Source organism: Triticum aestivum, chromosome 2D (assembly GCF_018294505.1).
Source record: "Triticum aestivum cultivar Chinese Spring chromosome 2D, IWGSC CS RefSeq v2.1, whole genome shotgun sequence".
Classification (NCBI taxonomy): Eukaryota; Viridiplantae; Streptophyta; class Magnoliopsida; order Poales; family Poaceae; genus Triticum; species Triticum aestivum.
The window spans coordinates 63106905-63117394 of NC_057799.1; positions in this window are offsets into that span (position 1 = coordinate 63106905).

Below are 10490 nucleotides of genomic sequence, written 5' to 3' on the forward strand. Positions count from 1 at the left end.
TGTATAATAAAGCCCAATAATGTCCAAAACAGAAGATAATATAGCATGGAGCAATCAAAAATTATAGATACGTTGGAGACGTATCAAGCATCCCCAAGCTTAATTCCTGCTCGTCCTCGAGTAGGTAAATGATAAAAACATAATTTTTGACGTGGAATGCTACTTGGCATAATTTCAATGTAATTCTTCTTAATTGTGGTATGAATATTCAGATCCGAAATATTCAAGATAAAAGTTCAATAGTGACATAAAAATAATAATACTTCAAGCATACTAACTAAGCAATTATGTCCTCTCAAAATAACATGGCCAAAGAAAGTTCATCCCTACAAAATCATATAGTTTAGTCATGCTCCATTTTCGTCACACCAGAATGCTCTCATCATGCACAACCCCAATGACAAGCCAACCAATTGTTTCATACTTTAGTAATCTCAAAAATTTCAACCTTCACGCAATACATGAGCATGAGCCATGGACATAGCACTATGGGTGGAATATAATATGATGATGGGGGTTATGTGGAGAAGACAAAAAGGGAGAAAGTCTCACATCAACGAGGCTAATCAATGAGCTATGGAGATGCCCATCGATTGATGTTAATGCAAGGAATAGGGATTGCCATGCAATGGATGCACTAGAGCTATGAATATATGAAAGCTCAACAAAAGAAACTAAGTGGGTGTGCATCCAACTTGCTTGCTCACGAAGACCTAGGGCACTTGAGGAGGCCAATTGTTGGAATATACAAGCCAAGTTCTATAATGAAAAATTCCCACTAGTATATGAAAGTGACAAAACAAGAGACTCTCTATTATGAAGATCATGGTGCTACTTTGAAGCACAAGTGTGGTAAAAGGATAGTAACATTGTCCCTTCTCTCTTTTTCTCTCTTTTTTGGGCCTTCTCTTTTTTTATGGCCTTTATCTCTTTTTTTATTCCTCACTTGGGACAATGCTCTAGAAAATGATGATCATCACACTTCTATTTATTTACAACTCAATGATTACAACTCGATACTAGAACAAAGTATGACTCTATATGAATGCCTCCGGCGGTGTACTGGGATATGCAATGAACCAAGAGTGACATGTATGAAAGAATTATGAACGGTGGCTTTGCCACAAATACTATGTCAACTACATGATCATGCAAAGCAATATGACAATGATGAACGTGTCATGATAAACGGAATGGTGGAAAGTTGCATGGCAATATATCTCAGAATGGCTATGGAAATGCCATAATAGGTAGGTATGGTGGCTGTTTTGAGGAAGATATAAGGAGGTTTATGTGTGAAAGAGCGTATCATATCACGGGGTTTGGATGCACCGGCGAAGTTTGCACCAACTCTCAATGTGAGAAAGGGAAATGCATGGTACCGAAGAGGCGAGCAATGGTGGAAAGGTGAGAGTGCGTATAATCCATTGACTCAACATTAGTCATAAAGAACTCACATACTTATTGCAAAAATCTACAAGTCATCAAAAACCAAGCACTACGCGCATGCTCCTAGGGGGATAGATTGGTAGGAAAAGACCATCGCTCGTCCCCGACCGCCACTCATAAGGAGGACAATCAAAGAACACCTCATGTTTCAAATTTGTTACATAACGTTTACCATACGTGCATGCTATGGGACTTGCAAACTTCAACACAAGTATTTATCAATTTCACAACTACTCAACTAGCACAACTTTAATATTACTACCTCCATGTCTCAAAACAATCATCAAGCATCAAACTTCTCTTAGTATTCAACGCACTCTTAGGAAAGTTTTTACTATCCTTGAATACCTAGCATATTAGGATTATTTAAGCAAATTACCATGCTATTTAAGACTCTCAAAATAATCTAAGTGAAGCATGAGAGATCAATAGTTTCTATAAAACAAATCCACCACCATGCTCTAAAAGATATAAGTGAAGTACTAGAGCAAAAACTATATAACTCAAAAGATATAAGTGAAGCACATAGAATATTCTAATAATTTCCGAATCATGTGTGTCTCTCTCAAAAGGTGTGTACAGCACAAATGATTGTGGTAAACTAAAAATCAAAGACTCAAATCATACAAGACGCTCCAAGCAAAACACATATCATGTGGTGAATAAAAATATAGCTCCAAGTAAAGTTACCGATGGAAGTAGACGAAAGAGGGGATGCCTTACGGGGCATCCCCAAGCTTTGGCTTTTAGGTGTCCTTAGATTATCTTGGGGGTGCCATGGGCATACCCAAGCTTAGGCTCTTGCCACTCCTTGTTCCATAATCCATCAAATCTTTCACCCAGAACTTGAAAACTTCACAACACAAAACTCAGCAGAAAATCTCATGAGCTCCGTTAGCGAAAGAAAACAAAAGACCACTTCGAGGTACTATAATGAACTCATTCTTTATTTATATTGGTGTTAAACCTACTGTATTCCAACTTCTCTATGGTTTATAAACTCTTTTACTAGCCATAGATTCATCAAAATAAGCAAACAACACACGAAAAACAGAATCTGTCAAAAACAGAACAGCCTGTAGTAATCTGTAACTAACGCAAACTTCTGGAACTCCAAAAAAATCAGCCAAAATAGGAAGACCTAGAAAATTTGTTTATTGATCAGCAGCAATTGGAATCAATATTTTATCACGTTCTGGTGATTTTAACAATTATTTTCGTGAACAGAAAGTTTCTGGAATTTACTGCAAGATCAAATAACTGTCATCCAAGAAGATCCTATAGGTTTAACTTGGCACAAACACTAATTAAAACATAAAAACACATCTAACCAGAGGCTAGCACAAATATTTATTCCTAAACAGAAGCAAAAAGCAAAAAAACTAAAAATAGAATTGGGTTGCCTCCCAACAAGCGCTATCGTTTAACGCCCCTAGCTAGGCATAAAATCAAGGATAGATCTAGGTATTGCCATCTTTGGTAGGCAATCCATAAGTGGCTCTCATAATAGATTCATATGGTAATTTTATTTTCTTCCTAGGGAAGTGTTCCATGCCTTTCTTTAATGGAAATTGGAATATAATATTCCCTTCCTTCATATCAATGATTGCACCAATCGTTCTAAGGAAAGGTCTACCAAGAATAATAGGACATGAAGGATTGCAATCTATGTCAAGAACGATAAAATCTACGGGCACATAGTTCCTATTTGTAACAATAAGAACATCATTAATTCTTCCCATAGGTTTCTTAATAGTGGAATCCGCAAGGTGCAAGTTTAAAGAGCAATCATCAAAATCACGGAAACCTAGCAAATCACACAAAGTTTTTGGAATCGTGGAAACACTAGCACCCAAATCACACAAAGCATAGCATTCATGATCTTTAATTTTAATTTTAATAGTAGGTTCCCACTCATCATAAAGTTTTCTAGGGATAGAAACTTCCAACTCAAGTTTTTCTTCGTAAGATTGCATCAAAGCATCAACGATATGTTTGGTAAAGGCTTTATTTTGACTATAAGCATGAGGAGAATTTAGCACGCATTGCAACAAGGAAATATAATCTATCAAAGAGCAGCTATCATAATTAAAATCCTTGAAATCCAAAATAGTGGGTTCATTAATATCTAATGTTTTGATCTCTTCAATCCCACATTTATCAATTTTAGCATCAAGATCTAAAAACTCCGAATTTCTGGAACGCCTTCTAGGTAAAGGTGGATCATATTCAGTCCCATCATTATCGAGATTCATATTGCAAAACAAAGATTTAATAGGGGACACATCAATAACTTTTAGATCTTCATCTTTGTTTTCATAAAAATTGGAAGAACACGCTTTTATAAAGCAATCTTTCTTAGCACGCATCCTAGCGGTTCGTTCTTTTCACTCGTCAATGGAAATTCTCATGGCTTTGAGAGACTCATTGATATCATTCTTAGGTGGAATAGATCTAAGTTTCAAGGAATCAACATCAAGAGAAATTCTATCAACATTCCTAGCCAATTCATCAACTTTAAGCAATTTTTCTTCAAGCAAAGCATTGAAATTCTTTTGCGAATTCATAAATTCCTTAACACTAGTCTCAAATTCAGAGGGCATCTTATTAAAGTTTCCATAAGAATTGTTGTAGGAATTACCATAATTATTAGAGGAATTACTAGGATAAGGCCTAGGATTAAAGTTTCCTCTATACGCGTTGTTACCAAAATTATTCCTACCAACAAAATTCACATCCATAGATTCATTATTATTCTCAATCAAAGTAGACAAAGGCATATCATTAGGATCAGAAGAAACACTCTTAGTAGCTAATAATTTCATAAGTTCATCCATCTTTCTACACAAAACATTAATTTCTTCTATCGCATGCACTTTTTTATTAGTAGATCTTTCAGTGTGCCATTGAGAATAATTAACCATAATATTATCTAGGAGTTTAGTAGCTTCTCCTAAAGTGATTTCCATAAAAGTGCCTCCCGCGGCCGAATCTAAAAGATTTCTAGAAGCAAAATTCAATCCGGCATAAAATTTTGTATAATCATCCACAAATTCAAACCATGCGTAGGGCAATTACGTATCATTAATTTCATCCTCTCCCAAGCTTGTGCAACATGTTCATGATCAAGTTGCTTAAAATTCATAATATCGTTTCTAAGAGAGATAATCTTAGCGGGAGGAAAATACTTAGAGATAAAAGCATCTTTGCACTTATTCCAAGAATCAATACTATTTTTAGGCAAAGACGAAAACCAAGCTTTAGCACGATCTCTAAGCGAAAAAGGAAATAGCTTCAATTTAACAATATCATTGTCAACATCTTTCTTCTTTTGCATATCACACAAATCAACGAAGCTATTTAGATGAGTAGCGGCATCTTCACTAGGAAGGCCGGCGAATTGATCTTTCATGACAAGATTCAACAAAGCAACATTGATTTCACAAGATTCAGTATCGGTAAGAAGAGCAATTGGAGTGCTAAGGAAATCATTATTGTTGGTATTGGTAAAGTCACACAATGTGGTATTATCTTGAGCCATTGTGACAAACAAGCAATCCAACACACGAGCAAACAAGAAGCAAGCAGAAAAGAGGCGAACGGAAAAGAGAGGGCGAATAAAACGGCAAGGGTGAAGTGGGGGAGAGGAAAACGAGAGGCAAATGGCGAATAATGTAATGCGGGAGATAAGGATTTGTGATGGGTACTTGGTATGTTGACTTTTGCGTAGACCTCCCCGGCAACGGCGCCAGAAATCCTTCTTGCTACCTCTTGAGCACTGCGTTGGTTTTCCCTTGAAGAGGAAAGGGTGATGCAGCAAAGTAGCGTAAGTATTTCCCTCAGTTTTTGAGAACCAAGGTATCAATCCAGTAGGAGGCTACACACGAGTCCCTCGCACCTACACAAACAAATAAATCCTCGCAACCAACGCGATAAGGGGTTGTCAATCCCTACACGGTCACTTACGAGAGTGAGATCTGATAGATATGATAAGATAATATTTTTGGTATTTTTACGATAAAGATGCAAAGTAAAGAAAGTAAAATAAAAACGGTGCGAGAAATAGCTTGTTGTCGGGAGATTAATATGATGGAAAATAGACCCGGGGTCCATAGGTTTCACTAGTGGCTTCTCTCAAGAGCATAAGTATTTACGGTGGGTGAACAAATTACTGTTGAGCAATTGACAGAATTGAGCATAGTTATGATAATATCTTGGCATGATCATGTATATAGGCATCACGTCGGAAACAAGTAGACCGACTCCTGCCTGCATCTACTACTATTACTCCACACATCGACCGCTATCCAGCATGCATCTAGAGTATTAAGTTCATAAGAACAGAGTAACGCTTTAAGCAAGATGGCATGATGTAGAGGGATAAACTCATGCAATATGATATAAACCTCATCTTGTTATCCTCGATGGCAACAATACAATACGTGCCTTGCTGCCCCCACTGTCACTGGGAAAGGACACTGCAAGATTGAACCCAAAGCTAAGAACTTCTCCCATTGTAAGAAAGATCAATCTAGTAGGCCAAACCAAACTGATAATTCGAAGAGACTTGCAAAGATAACCAATCATACATAAAAGAATTCAGAAGATTCAAATATTGTTCATAGATAAACTTGATCATAAACCCACAATTCATCGGTCTCAGCAAACACACCGCAAAAGAAGATTACATCGAATAGATCTCCACAAGAGAGGGGGAGAACATTGTATTGAGATCCAAAAAGAGAGAGGAAGCCATCTAGCTAATAACTATGGACCCGAAGGTCTGAGGTAAACTACTCACACTTCATCGGAAAGGCTATGGTGTTGATGTAGAAGCCCTCCGTGATCGATGCCCCCTCCGGCAGAGCTCCGAAACAGGCCCCAAGATGGGATCTCACGGGTACAGAAGGTTGCGGCGGTGGAATTAGGTTTTTGGCTCCATATCTGGTAGTTTGGGGTTACGTAGGTATATATAGGTGGAAGGAGTACGTCGGTGGAGCAACGTGGGGCCCACGAGGGTGGAGGGCGCGCCCAGGGGGGTAGGCACCCCCCCTACCTCGTGGCTTCCTGGTTGAAGTCTGGATGTAGGGTCCAAGTCCTCTGGATCACGTTCGTTCTGAAAATCACGTTCCCGAAGGTTTCATTCCGTTTGGACTCCGTTTGATATTCTTTTTCTGCGAAACATTGAAATAGGCAAAAAACGGCAATTCTGGGCTGGGCCTCCGGTTAATAGGTTAGTCCCAAAATAATATAAAAGTGTATAATAAAGCCCAATAATGTCCAAAACAGAAGATAATATATCATGGAGCAATCAAAAATTATAGATACGTTGGAGACGTATCACTTAGCTGCAGTCCAGTACTCGCCTAAGTTTAAAAAATCCTACCGAGTGGCGAGCAACCCTCCCAATCGGGGGCTTAGCTGCGGTCCAGTACTCGCCTAAGTTTCAGAAAATCATACCGAGTGGTGAGCAACCCTCTCACTCGGGGGCTTAGCTGCGGTCCAGTACTCGCCTAAGGTTAAAAATCCTACCGAGTGGCGAGCAACCCTCCCACTCGGGGGCTTAGGTGCAGTCCAGTACTCGCCTAAGTTTCAGAAAATCCTACCGAGTGGTGAGCAACCCTCTCACTCGGGGGGCTTAGCTGCAGCCCGGTACTCGCCTAAGTTTGTAACACGCCCATATCTGCATGGACGACGAGGTGCAGGTCGACTGCAACCTCCTCCTTCGGAGCTGCGCCACAAGTACAACGTGCGCTCCATCCCGATCCGCGAGGATGATGAAGTGCAGGTCGACCGTAACCTTCTCCTTCGGAGCTGCGCCACAAGTACAACGTGCGCTCCATCCCGATCCGCAAGGATGACGAGGTGCAGGTCGACTGCAACCTCCTCCTTCCGAGCTGCGCCACAAGTACAACATGCGCTCCATCCCAATCCGCAAGGACGACGAGGTGCAGGTCGACTGGAACCTCCTCACCAAAGCTGCATCTCAAGTACAAAAATGGTCTGAGTGAAGAATAAATTCCACTCGAAAGCAAGCACAAGAATATTCGGAGATAAACCAAATTCAGATAAATCCCAAAGGTTCCGACCGCGGATTAAAGTACTCGGGCATCAAGCTCGAAGGAGTTTAACAGTTACAAAAATCACTCGGCATCCCGAGGCAACTTTAAGGTGGAGCATAAAAGTTTGTTCACTCTGCAGGAGGAGGGCTGGCAGGCTCAACGAATTCGTCCAGATTGATTCGTCGGCAATCCGAGTGGCAGCAGCAATAAAGGTCTCCATGAAAGATTGGAAGTCATGCTTCTTGGTGTTGGCAACCTTGATCGCTACCAGCTTCTCTTCTCGTGCTTCCTTGCAGTGGACACGAACCAAAGACAGAGCTACATCAGCGCCGCACCGGCAGAAGACTTCTTCCATTCTTGCACTCGACTGGGAATCTCATTAAGTCGAGTCATCAGAGACTCGAGGTCATTCTGGAGCGTTGCCCCTGGCCAAAGTGTTGTGTCGATCCGCGACATTGCGACCTTCAGTCGAGCAAGATAATCAACAACACCCGCAACACGAGATTCCAATCGGAGTACATTCATGGGAGCCTCGTATTTAACTGGAGAATGGATGGGGTCCAAGCTTGTCTTAACTCGCCGAGTTTCTTCCTCGAAGTTCTGGCAAAATTCTGCACATACAATTCAAAGATGGGTCAGTGATTGAATGTTGAGTCGACAGTAACGAGTTAGTCGGGTCAAAGAGAATACCTTCAAGCATGACGAACAGCTTCTTGGCAAGACCTCCCAGATAATTCTCCAGGTCATCCCTCCTGCGAGCAATGCCTTCCATCTTCTCGTTCAGATTGTTCTTGTCCTTCTTCAGGCGAGTCGCTTCCTTATTGGCTTCATCAAGGGCAGTTTTCAGCCTCGTGTTTTCTTCCTCCAGTTTGCCGACTGATGCTAGTTTCTGTTCGGCGAGCGCAGTTTTCTCGTCAGTTGCTTTCCGTGCGGCCGCAAGATCTTGGTCCTTCTTCGCCAGAGCTTGATTCATTTTCTCTGAAAAGAAACAACGTTTGGTTCAGAAAAAGTAAAATAAGATCTGGTACGGAGACAAGTCAGTCGGCAAGCTTTCTCTTACCAGCAGCTTCATCCTTGGCCTTCTGCAGATTTGTCTTGGCTAGTTCCAGATCGAGGTTAAGCTGAATCTGTTTGTTCTCCAATTCAGCAAAACGAACTCCGAGTTCACAAGATTTCTGTAATCAAGGGACAGTCAATCGACAGATGGAAAGATTAGTTACTACAGAACAATAGTTCGATAAATTCAAGTTGTTTTCAGACCGTAGTCGACTGCCCGCAGTCAACCGCTGTCTCGGGGACTACACCCAGTGGGTGCACTTAGCGTGCCCCCCACTGGTCCAGATTCCACTCGACGTGATCTGTCCAGGTTGAGTGTAGAAAAAAAAGTTGCTCTCAGACCATAGTCGACTGCCTGCAGTCGACCACGGTCTCGGGGACTACACCCAGTGGCTGCACTTAGCGTGCCCCCACTGGTCCAGATTCCACTTGACGTGGTCCGTCCAGGTCGAGTGAGGAAATTCCGATTCTCAGACCACAGTCGACTGCCCGCAGTCAACTATGGTCTCGGGGACTACACCCAGTGGGTGCACTCAGCGTGCCCCCACTGGTTCAAAGATTCAATCGACAACAACATAGTCAGCTCAAAGTGCAAGTTTGCTCGGTGGCAAATCAAAACACCCATGGGTGTACAGATGCGAAGCACAGACAGATGAAAAGATTCTTTGAAAGAAAGTTTTCAGGTACCATATCCTAACGGAACAAGCCAAAAGAGTCAGTCGACAATCTGCTAACCTGGACGTTGCTCTGGAGAGCGGCGCTAGCATCATAAGCAGCTTGGCTGGCTTCCCGCACCATCTTCATCTTCTCCATCATAATGCCCGCCTGGCATATAGCCTCTTTGGCAGCACCCACCTGGTCCTCTGGGACGTGATGTGCAACAAAAAGTGATGGTGGATCGGCGGGAGTCTGTGCGGCTGACGCTGAAGGCTGAGCACTCGACAGCGGTATGGCGAAGGATACGGAAGTCTGATTGACATCGCCGGCGTCCTGAATTACCGGTTCCGCCACCGGCGTCGACTGAGGCGTCTTGCCAGCAGACGTTTTCCTGTTTCTTCTCCCCAAGGGCCTTTGTGGCTCGTCCTCGTCGTCGTCGGGGAGGTCAATGACGTTGAGAGGAGCTGTAACAAGATCAGTCACCAAAAGATCATCCTCGATTGGTTATATCGCAATTCAATCGACAAAGCAAAGACAAGATCACGAAGGTCATACCTGGGTTGGACGTGACCGCATCCTCCATGCTCATCCTCGTTTTTATAAGCAGAGGTCCCAGAGGTAGCAGCACACCTGGTTTCAAGATTCATTCGGTTAAACCAAAGAAAAATAGACAGCACAGAACATCGAGTAAAAGTGAAAGCAGAATACTTACGCAGAGGCAACAGGGATGTCAATTTTGATTCTGGGTAGCGCCTTCCGAGTCTTCTGCACTACAACCTTGGATTGCTTTGGAGCCTTTTCAGTCGGTGCCGAAGAAGACGTCCGAGGACGCTTTGTCGACTGTCCGGTCTGAACGGTCGCCTTGTCGCCGACGCTCGCCGGATCGTGGGTGAGCTTAGATCGCCTTTCCCTGCGGGGAGGTGAGTCGACCTCTTCTTCATCACTCGGGTCGTCGCTCTCCTCGTCCCCTTCACCGTCAGAATGCCACTCGCCGCTTTCACCTCCGCTTGCCTCCCCTTCTGGGTCCTACTCCTGCTCTCCGTTGGGCATCGAATACATCTCAGTAAGGGCCTACAAGAAAACAAGCAAGACAAAGTCAGTCGGTGGACCATAAACAGTTGCATGATAAATCAAGATAACACTCGGTAATTCAGAGTTGGACCTTGTCTGGTTCATAGGATTGGTTGAGTGGAGGGATTCTCCTAGCCCCCCTGGGGTTATCTTTGTTGCCGGTGATACCCCTCAACCACTTCTCCACCGTATCCT